This window comes from Acomys russatus, chromosome 10 (assembly GCF_903995435.1).
Source record: "Acomys russatus chromosome 10, mAcoRus1.1, whole genome shotgun sequence".
Taxonomy (NCBI): domain Eukaryota; kingdom Metazoa; phylum Chordata; class Mammalia; order Rodentia; family Muridae; genus Acomys; species Acomys russatus.
In genome coordinates this window covers 12,641,218-12,652,147 of record NC_067146.1, presented here as the reverse complement: position 1 = coordinate 12,652,147, position 10,930 = coordinate 12,641,218, and the positions used below count along the sequence as shown (strand labels likewise).

General features: G+C 40.8%; 1 protein-coding gene across 1 annotated transcript in view; it reads left to right on the top strand.

The window, feature by feature from the left end:
• The window catches only part of Ahcyl2 (adenosylhomocysteinase like 2), a 157,158-nt gene that overhangs the window by 55,698 nt on the left and 90,530 nt on the right, over positions 1 to 10,930 (top strand). The window lies entirely within an intron of this gene.

The following is a 10,930-nucleotide window of genomic DNA, read 5'->3' as shown; positions in this document are numbered from 1 at the left end:
CAAAATGACAAAAAAGAAAATCTCTTGGGTTTTTTTTTTTTCCCCATTTCTGGACTCCCTAGTTTCTAACTACTTGACTATAAGGAGCTATGGTGCCAGGTCCCATTGGTACAAGCAGCTGAGTCTTTTCTCACTGAAGTAAATTATGTGCCCCTGTCAATGTGGAACTTCCAAGTGTCAAATGTCAAGACAGACCACATTGCAAGATGAATTGGTTTAGCACCTATGAACAATAAGAGAAAAGAAGCCAGAAGTAGCAGCAAGAGTTTTCAAAATGTGATTCAAGTTTGTTACCTGTGAGATAACATAGGGGAATGAGGGTGGGTAGGAGATGTTTCATACAAGGTTCAGCTGAGAAAATCCCAGATAGGCTCATGCAGAATCCTCAGGCAAAGCGTGCCTGCTCTCTGGAGTCCTACAGAGCAGTAGTTCTCACCCTTTCTAACTCTGCGTCTTCATGGTGTGGTGACCCCCAACCATAAAATTATTTTTGTTGCTACTTCATAACTGTAATTTTGCTACCGTTATGAACTGTAATGTAGTAAACATCTGTGTTTTTCTGATGGTCTTAGGTCACCCCTGTGAAAGAGCTGTGGATGTTGCTACCCCTGCCGAGCCTGGACACTTGGCTGAGTGTGGCTGATCTCAGTGTTCATGGGGGTGTCAGTTAGTGGCTGGACTATACTCCATTCAATAGTCTCTATGAAGGAGATCTCAGTGTTGTAGCAAGATGTATAAAGTCCCATGTGGTTCTCAAGCCAGTGGTTCTCAACCGTGGGTCGTAACCCCTTGCAGGGGTCAAATGACTTTTTCACAGGGGTTGCCTAAGACCACTGGGAAATGCAGATATTTACATTACAGTTCATAACAGTAGCAAAATTATAGTTATGAAGTACTGACAAAAATAGTTTATGCTTGGGGTTACCACAACATGAGAAACTGTATTAAATGATCACAGCATTAACAAGATTAAGAACAACTGTTCTAGGTGTACTGTCAAAACAGAGTAGACTGTCTTTGTGCCACATATTTCAAGGCCTTAAGTGGATGCCTGAAACTATGGGTGACATCAAGTCCTGCATATATAATTTCTTCCTTTGTATATGTACATGTGTTTAATAGCTTTTCCACCTTAACTAAGTGTGTATCACACGCTGGCCATAATTACCGTAGTTTGAAGTATGGCAGCAAAACTATCATATGTTTCTTTTTCTTCATAATTTCATTGATATGTTCTCAGCATATGATTTGTTTAATTTGACAACTTTCATTTTCTTATTTAAAGGAGGCAATTTATGGCTTCTCATTGCTACACCTGAGTTACTAGCAACACTACTGTGATACTTAGGGCATTATTACTTAAAATAAGGGGAAATAAGGGTACTTGATCTCAAGTACTAGAGTAAATTCCAGAAGAATCAAATATTTAGATGTGGGAAAATGGACTGTAGTACTAGTGAGTGAGCTCTGATGTAGTTAGTACGGCATTCCACTAAAGGAAGTCAGGAGCCAACTTGAAAACTTTGTATAGCATGAGCAGACATTCCAGAAGCCACAAAAATAGACTGGAATTTGACTACTTAAAAGATTTGAGGCTGGGGAGTGGCTCAGAGGTTCACTAGTGTAGGTGAGGACCTGGGTTTGCGATGTGAAAATTCAGATGCAGAGAGTGTGGGGACTAGTAGCATGTGTAGTTCAGTGGTAGAGGCTTGTGGGGGGCCCTGGGCGCTCTACCTGCCTGAGAGTGAGTCAGGAAGCATGGCAGAAACTACACACTAGAGGACTGAGGCATGGTGGCGCATGTCTGTGATATGACAGGCTGAATCTGGAGAAGGGCAAGTTGTAGGCCAGCCCGGGCAGCATAGTGACACTGTCTCATTCTACCCTCGCCTTCAAAAAAGGGAAAGTATTTGCAACTTATGGCCAGGGTAGCTGGCTTTCCTTGGTATACTGAGAAATTACTGGCAAAAGGTGATCAAATGGTTTAGAAGACATGAAATACAAATGTCCTTTTGTTTTGTTTTGTGTTCTTTTGTTTTTTTGAGAGAGGGTTTCTGTACATAGTCCTTGCTGCCTTGGAATTCACTATGTAGACCAGGCTGGTCGTGAACTCAAAGAGATATGCCTGCCTCTACTTCTGAGTACTGAGATTAAAGTCATGCACCACTCCACCCCATTTATAAATGTCTCTTAAAGTATGAAAAGATAAGGCCAGATGACTCAGCAGGTATAATTACTTGCCACAAGCAAGATGACCTGAGTTCAGTCCCCTGAGCCTTCATAAGGGAGAAGGAGAAAACTGACTCCTCAAAGTTGTCCTCTGACCTCCACATAGCCACATGGCATGTGTATGCATGCATGCACAAGAAACACGCACATATGCAAATGACAACAAGTTAATGCATATTTTAAGGTTATGAAAAGAAACAGTCTCAACAAGAATTACTCAAAGATACTGTTTATCTTTCTTGTTCTTTACCTTTCATTAGGAACAACAAAGGATAGTGGGGCTGAAAATGACCCAGATACATTATATACATGTATGAAATTCTAAAAATAAAAATTAACAGAAAAGCAAAGTGAACTAGTAGTAGGCAGACTATAACCCTCAAGTCTCATTTGCTGTCCACTCATGTCCTCCAGGTATGTCTTACCTCCTGACAATGCCATAATTTCTTAAAACAGTGGTTTTCAACTTGTTGGGGGCGGGGTCAACTGACCCTTTCACGTGGGTCAGATATCTTACATATCAGATATTTTCATTGCAACTCATAATAGCAAAATTACAGTTATGAAATAGCAACAAAAATAATTTAATGGTTGGGGTCACCATAGCATGAGGAACTGTATTAAAGGGTCACAGCATTAAGAAGATTGAGGACCACTGTCTTTTAAAGATTTATTTTATTATGTATACAGTGTTCTGCCTGCATGTACACCTGCAGGCCAGAAGAGGGCATCAGATCACATTGTAGATGGTTGTGAGCCACCATGTGGTTTCTGGGAATTGAACTTGGGACCTCTGGAAGAACAGTCAGTGCTCTTAACCTCTGAGCCATCTCTCCAGCCCTGTGAACCACTATCTTCAACCATCACCACCAGCTAGATGGCAGGTGTTGAGCTGTGTGATGCAATGGAGGATAGTTGACATTTAAACCATAGCATGTCACTGTGTTGCCCAGGATGACCCCCAACTCCTGGGCTTCATCTAACTGTTGGCAATTACTTTCTACCTTCTTTCATCCAGCCTCTGCCTCCCACTAATCTGCTTTCCGCCTCGCCTCTGGTCTTACTTATTCAGACACTAACAAAAATGGAATTACACAGTATAAGATCTTTTAGAAATCTAGCTTCTTGGAGCTGGAGAGATGGCTCAGAGGTTAAGAGCATTGACTGCTCTTCCAGAGGACCTGAGTTCAATTCTCAGCAACCACATGGTGGCTCACAACCAGCTATAATGTGATCTGATGCCCTCTTCTTGCCTGTAGGTGTACATGTAGGCAGAATACTGTATACATAATAAATCTTTTTTTAAATATTTATTAAGTATTATGAATACAATGCTCTGCCTGCATGTATACCTGCAGCCCAGAAGAGGGCATCAGATCACATTATAGATGGTTGTGAGCCACCATGTGGTTGCTGGGAATTGAACTCAGGACCTCTGGAAGAGCAGACAGTGCTCTTAACCGCTGAGCCATCTCTCCAGCCCAAATAAATAAATCTTTAAAATACTGTAGCAAGTATTAGTTTTTTAAAAAAATGAAATCTGTAAATTTGGTTTCTTTCACTCAGCACAGTTTGTTTCCAAGATTTAGCTATGTCTTAGCGTGTATTTTTATTTATTTTAATTTTATGCCATTAATTATGTAAATTAAAATAATTATATATATAATATATACTTTATTCCTTATTGCTAAACAGTGCTACGTTGTATAGGTATTCTATATTTTGTTTGTAGTCATCATCTGGTGGACCTTAGAAAAATTCAGAAATTTCTATATGCTAACCTTGAATCCTTACAACCATGCTAACGCCATATATTAGTGGTTTTATTGTTGTTTTAATGTGTATGGGTGTTTTGTCTTCATGTCTATGTATCACATGGATGCTTGTGCCCAAAAATGCCAGCAGAGGGCATCAGTTCTCCTGAGACTAGAGTTAAAGATGGTTGTCAGCTGCCATCTAGGTATTGGGAATTGAATCTAGGTCTTCTGGTAGAGCACCTAGGGCTTTTAATCACTGAGCCATCTCTCCAGCCCATTATTAGTATTTTAAAAATCAGTTCCATAGGAGTTTCTTAGATGACCATCCATCTACAAGACTAGTTTTGCCTATTTTTTATTGCAATGGTTAGAGCTTGCAGTTGTATTGAAAAGAAACAGATTCTTCTTCTTAGTGTTCTAATTTGCCTTTCTATTGTTGCGATAAAATACTTTGACCAAGAACCACTTGGAGAAAAGAGTTTATTTGGCTTACACTTCTAGGTCACAGTGTACCCAGTGTGGTCATAGAGGAACAGTGCATGCAGGCTCACTCATTGGCTTATAATCAGCTTTCTTTTTAAAAAACATATTTATATATTTATTCACTTTGCATCCTGATTGTAGTCCCTCCCTCCCTCTTCCCGGTGTTCTCCTCTCCTACTTAGATAAAGGTAGCTCCCCCCTCCCCCACCAACCCACACCAGCACATAAGTTGAATCAGGACTGAGTGCATCCTCTTCCCCTATCGAGGGGACCCTTGGAGCACGATCCCTGCCAGGGAGAAGTGATCAAAAAGCAGTAATGGAGTCCATATCAGAGACAACCCCTGCACCACTTACTAGGGGACACACGTGAAGACCAAGCTGCCCCATCAGCTATGTATGTGTAGGAGTCCTTGATTGATGCATCAGTCTCTCTAAGCCCCCCTAGGCCCAGATTGGCTCTATTAGTCTTCCATGGAGCTCCTGTCCCTTCCGGGTCCTTCTATTATTCTTCTCACTCCCTGTCCTCTTCCCAGTGCTTGACTGTGAGTCTCAGCATCTGTTTTGATATGCTGCTGGGTGGATCCACTCAGAGGACCAGCTATGCTAGGCTCCCGTCTGCAAGCATAGCAAAGTATTCTCAACAAAAAACAGATAGACTAAATCTAATGGAGAAAGCGGGGAAGAGCCTTGAGCTCACTGGCACAGGAGACAACCTCATGAATAGAATACCAACAGCTCAGGCACTAAGATCAACAATTTATAAATGGGGCCTCATGAAACTGAAAAGCTTCTGTATGGCAAAAGACACTGTCAGCAGAATAAAATGGCAATCTACAGACTAGGACAAGATCTTCACCAACCCTATATCTGACAGAGGGCTAATAGGTAAAATATATAAAGAACTCAAGAAATTAGACACCAACAAACCAAATCCAATTAAAAATCGGGTACTGTGGAGGAATGTTAATTCAGAACCAGGCTGTTCTGGCAAGATACCACGTCCAAAGATCTTCTAGGTCTCTGTGATCCAGCTGGAATACAAACAGGCCTTTAATCCAGGAGACAGAGGCAAACAGATCTGAGTTCAAGGCCAGCCTGGTATAGAGCAAGTATCATGTAAAGAAAAGCTTAGGTCCAGGTGTGATGATACATACCTTTAATACCAAATGAAGGTAAAGTCAGTTTGTAGAAGGAAGCACCCATGTTTGAAAGTGATGTCTAATTGAGTGGCAGAAAACGTGGCAAATTAAAGAAGACTTGACCAAATAGGATACACCCAACTCTCAGGAGAAGAGAGGAAAGGGAAGCTACTTAAAAGCCAGTTTTACGGAGAGAAGAGGAGATTTACTAGGACAGTAATAGAGAGATGGGTTGCAGAGAGAGAGAGAACTCAAATGAAGATGGAACAGGCCAGAAAAGGAGAAGAAGCCAGAAGATTATAACAGATTGCTGAGTTAGTTTGAGGCCAAGCAGACCAATTCCAGGCCAAGAGAGAAACCAGATTAAATAAGTCAGCTAGGAGAAGAGTTTGAGCCAGAACTGCTGAGTTGAACCAGCCAGCTCTGAAAGAACAAGTAAGGAAGAGCCAGGTGTGGCAGCACACGCCTGTAATCCCAGCACTCGAGAGGCAGAGGTTCCCTGTGAGTTTGAGGCCAGCCTGGTCTACAAAGCAAGCCCAGGACAGCCAAGGCTACACAGAGAAACCTTGTCTCAAAAAACAAAACAAAAACAAACAAACTAACAAAAAGGAACAGAACAAGTAACAGTGAGCTTATTAAGCTGTAAGTCTCAGAGGCTGAAAACATTCTAGGCCTAACTTAGATTGTACGGAGGCTAGAAGCTTCCAGGACTCGTCATAGGTTAGCAGAAGGAGGCAGTAAACCTCCCAGACAACATTTGAGACAGTAGAGTGAAAGTTACTTTTACATATGGTGCCCAATGTGGGGTACAGAGCTAATCAGAGAATTCTCAACAGAGGAATCTCTTAATGTCTGAGAAGCACTTAAAGAAAAGCTCAGTGGTATTAGTCGTCTGGGAAATGCAAATAAAAATGACGCTGAGATTCCATCTTACACATGTCAGAATGGCTAAGATCAAAACCTCAAGTGACAACATATGCTGGCCAAGATATGGAAAAAGGGGAACACCCCTCCATTGCTGGTGGGAGTGCAAACTTGTACAACCACTTTGGCAGTTAATCTGGCACTTTCTCAGAAAATTGCGAATAGCTCTACCTCAAGACCCTACTACTCCTGGGTATATACCCAAAAGATGCTCCACCATACACAAGGACATTTGCTCAACTATGTTCATAGCTGCTTTATTCATAATAGCCAGAAATTGGAAACAATCTGGATGTCCCTCAACTGAAGAAACTGGTACATTTACTCAATGAAATACTACTCAGCTATTAAAAACAAGGAAATCATGAAATTTGCAGCTTCCTTATATAGCCCAGGCCTACTTGTCTGCAGTTGGGGAGGGATGTGGAGACTTGACCTTCCATGCCAGCCTTGAGTCAAAACAGTCTCAGTCTGACAAGGCAATTTTTAAGCTGAGGTGCTCTTTCCAGATGCTTTATGTTTTATCAGATGGACATAAAAACTAACCAGCACAGTCTTTTACTATTAAATCCGATGGTAGCTGTACATTTTTGTTAAATGCCCTTTATGAAGTAAAGAGAATTCTGTTACTACTTTTCCAACACTTTTATCAGCAATATATATACTATGTATAGTGCTTTTTTGGTTTTTTATTATTATAAAATGGCTTTTTAAGAAAAGTTTAAGTGTGTGTGCATGTGGAGGGGATAAGTTGCTCGTGGGAGTTGGTTCTCTCCTTTCACCTTTACATGATTAAAGTGTCCTTACCCCCTGAGCCATCGTGCCAGTCCCATGTGCCTGGACTTCTGGCCTCCAGTGTGGTGACGTGTTGGGGTGATGTAGATGAGTTCTTGAAGGAGGAACATTCTTGACAGGATTAGTATCTCGGAAGAAGGGGAAGAAACACTGTTGATTCCTCTCTCCATGTGAGTATGCTAGGCAAGCGTGAAACAGACTTGAACAGGATCCTTCACAAGCAGACTTTTCTGGCACACTGGTTTTGCTTGGCTTTTGGCCACAGAACTGTAAGAAATCAGTTCTCAGTGTGTAAGCTATTCAGTCTATGGTATTCTGTTGTAATAGCCTGAACAAAGTGAAACACCTAGGATGTGATGGAGAAAAATATTTTTAAAATAATGAGAAACTATCATATTACTCTCTTTGGCTGGTTGTATTATATTTCCTGACTTGGCTTTCTAATCCTACATGAAAGCTGTTTGCTTATTAGTTTTCTTCTATTTGTGACATCTTTAGTCAGTATTGGCTTTAAGCCATTTGTCCTTCTATTTTGTTTAGAAAATTCATTTGTCAAAGTTCTTTTTCTTTCTTTCTTTTCCTTTTTCTTTTCTTTTCTTTCTTTCTTTTTTTTTTTTTTTTTTTTTTTTTTTTTTTTTTTTTGAGACAAGGTTACTCCGTGTAGCTTTGGTTGTCCTGGAATATCCGCCTGCCGCTGCCTCCCTGAATGCTGGGATTAAAGGTGTGCGCCATAGTGCCTGGCTTAGCTAGGTTCTTAAAACTCATATTTATTATATTTATTTATTATGTGTAGGCATGTACATATCAAGTATGTGTGTGTGCGAGAGAGCGGGGAGGGGGAGCGAGAGGGAGGGAGGAGAGGGGGGGGGTGCCAGAGGACAACTTGCAGGAGTCGGTTCTTTCTTTCCACTGTGTAGGTCCTGGGGTTCAAACTTAGGTCGTCCTGGGCTTCAAACTTAGGTCGTCGTGCTTGATGGCAAGCACCTTTACCTGCTAAACCTTTTAGGTGGCCCGTAAGATTTTAATATACAGAGGCAGTGTTTTATTGTGCTTCTAATACAGTATTTTTCAAGGTAATAAGAAAATAGACTTTAGATTTTTCATATCAACTAAACCCATTTTGGTAAAGTTAAGCCCAGAGTGATTATTGAAGGCTCATAGTTAACCTAGTAAGAGAATTCTTTACAAGAATTCTAGACCTCTAATGTTTTTAGATTGATTTCTTAAGTAATATCATATATATGGCTGGCCATGGTAATATATTGCTTCAAGCTCCCGAATGCAAGGATTGTAGGCATTTACTACCATGTCCATCCATATTTGTCTTTAAAATATATTTTTAAGAATTATATATGCATGTGTCTATATATTGGTAGCTAAAGATCTACAAAGAATGAACTAACTATGATTGTTACTCATGGTCACTGCTAGGAAAGTGTAAAATAAAATTTTATTTTTTATATCTTATATTTTAAATAAACATTGAATAACATTTTAAAAGTAAGATCATAAAAATATAGAAAGAAGTTGTAATGGCATAAAACCCAGGATTAATAAATAAGTCATAAAACTTAACCTACAAAGAAAAATAACAAGAGCAGAAGAAACTTCTGCTTCTTCTGTTAGAATCCTCTATTTAAGTTTTTATAGACTTTTGAGTTTTGTTTTATGTGAATGAGTGTTTTGCCTGCATGTACACATGTGTACCACGTGCGTGCCTGGTGCCTGAGGAGGTCCCCTGGAACTGGAGTTCTTGCTGGTTGTGAGCCAGCGTGTAAGTGTTGGGAACTAAACCCAGATCTTCTGGAAGAATAGCCAGTGCTCTTAGCTGCTAAGCCATCTCTTCAGCCCCCACAAGACATTCATATCTAAGATGTATAAAGGCCTGTGTAGTCAGAGGAGTGTAGAGATGAACATCGTTTATTCATGCTGATGGGAATATAAATTGGTATTTTTCTGGTGAGCATATTAGCAATAGAGAATATTACCTCTTTTTTCTTAGAATTCTCCTTGGAATTTAAAGAAGTAAGTCAGGTATGGTGGTATACACTTACCTTGCCAGTTCACTTTGTTTTGTTTTATTTTACTTACTTTTGCATAGCTGTGACCACAATACCAAAGAGAGCAAACAACTTAAAGGGAAGAATTAATTATTTTGGCTCACTGTCTGAGATTTCAGCCCATGGTCCATTGGTTCTGTTTCTGGGTCAATGACAAAGCAAAGAATGTGTCAAGGACAAGGCTGTTCACTGAAAATGAGGGCAAGCCAGGTGCAGTGGCTCACACTTGTAATCCCAGCACTCATGGGAGGCAAACGCAGACAGATCTCTGTGAGTTTGAAGTCAGCCTGGTCTGCAAAGCAAGTCCAGGATAATGAAGGATATACAAAGAAACCTTGTCTCCGAAAACCAAACAAACAAAGAGGAGGATGAGGAAAGGAAAGAAAATGATGGACAAGAAAGTAGAAAAGCTACTGAACGGACCAGGACAAGATACAGCCCAAGAGCACGTGCTTCCAGTGACCCTTCCTCCAAGGAAGCCTCACCCATTAAAAAAAAAAAAACAAACATATCCCAGTAATGCCATGATATTCTGAGTTTAATGAAGAGTAATTGACCAGGTCACTTATCTTATGGCTTAGAAGGTAAAAGCACTTGCTGTGCTAGCCTGACAGTCTAAGTTTGACCCCTGGACTCCAGAGAGAAAGAACAGAACCAAATCCTAAAAGTTGTCCTCTGACCTCCACACATACAGGCATGCTTGCACTCACACGCACGCATACGCGCGCACATTCACACACAGAGGATGATGATGATGATGATGATGATGATGATAAACAAATGGTGGCCTGCATTCAACTAAAAAGAGGAAGAGAAGATCCAGTCGCTTTCCAAAATCTCATCATCTAACAACCATATTTCCAATACATGAACCTGCAGGGACATTCATATTCAAATCGTTGCATGGAAACAAGAGAATCACAGGCCAGCCTGGGCTACATAGGCTGCTTTTTCCTCACACAAACAAAGAAAGAAGGGTGCTAGGGATGCAGCTTAGCTGGTAGAGTGCTTTGTTCAGTCCCCAGCCCCACAGAAGACCCAGTGTAGTCCCACACTTCTATAATGTAGCACTCAGGAGATGGGATCAGGAGATCAGAAATTGGCTACACAGCAAGTTTGAAACCAGCCCGACTCCAGAAGAAATGCTTGTCCTGTATGCAGAAAGCCTTGGCTTCTATCCCCGGCACCACAGAAAACAAACTGATGGTGCATGCCTGTGATTTCAGCACTTGAGAAGTGGAGGCAGGAGGATCAAGGTCATCCTTGGCTGCATAGTAAATTGGTTGCTAGCTTGGGCGACATGAGAACTGATCTCATCAAAAAAGAACAGCAATAAAAAGATTTAGATTTAATGATTAGGTATGGTGGTACTCATCTTTAATTGGAACTTTTAAGGCTGAGGTAAAAGACCTTGAGATTGAGACCAGTCTGGGTTATCTAGCAAGTTCAGTACAGCTTTTTAGCTGTGTATTTAGATTCTATCAAAAACCAAAACTGGGGCGAGAGAGATGGCTCAGCAGTTAAGAGCACTTTCTGCTTTT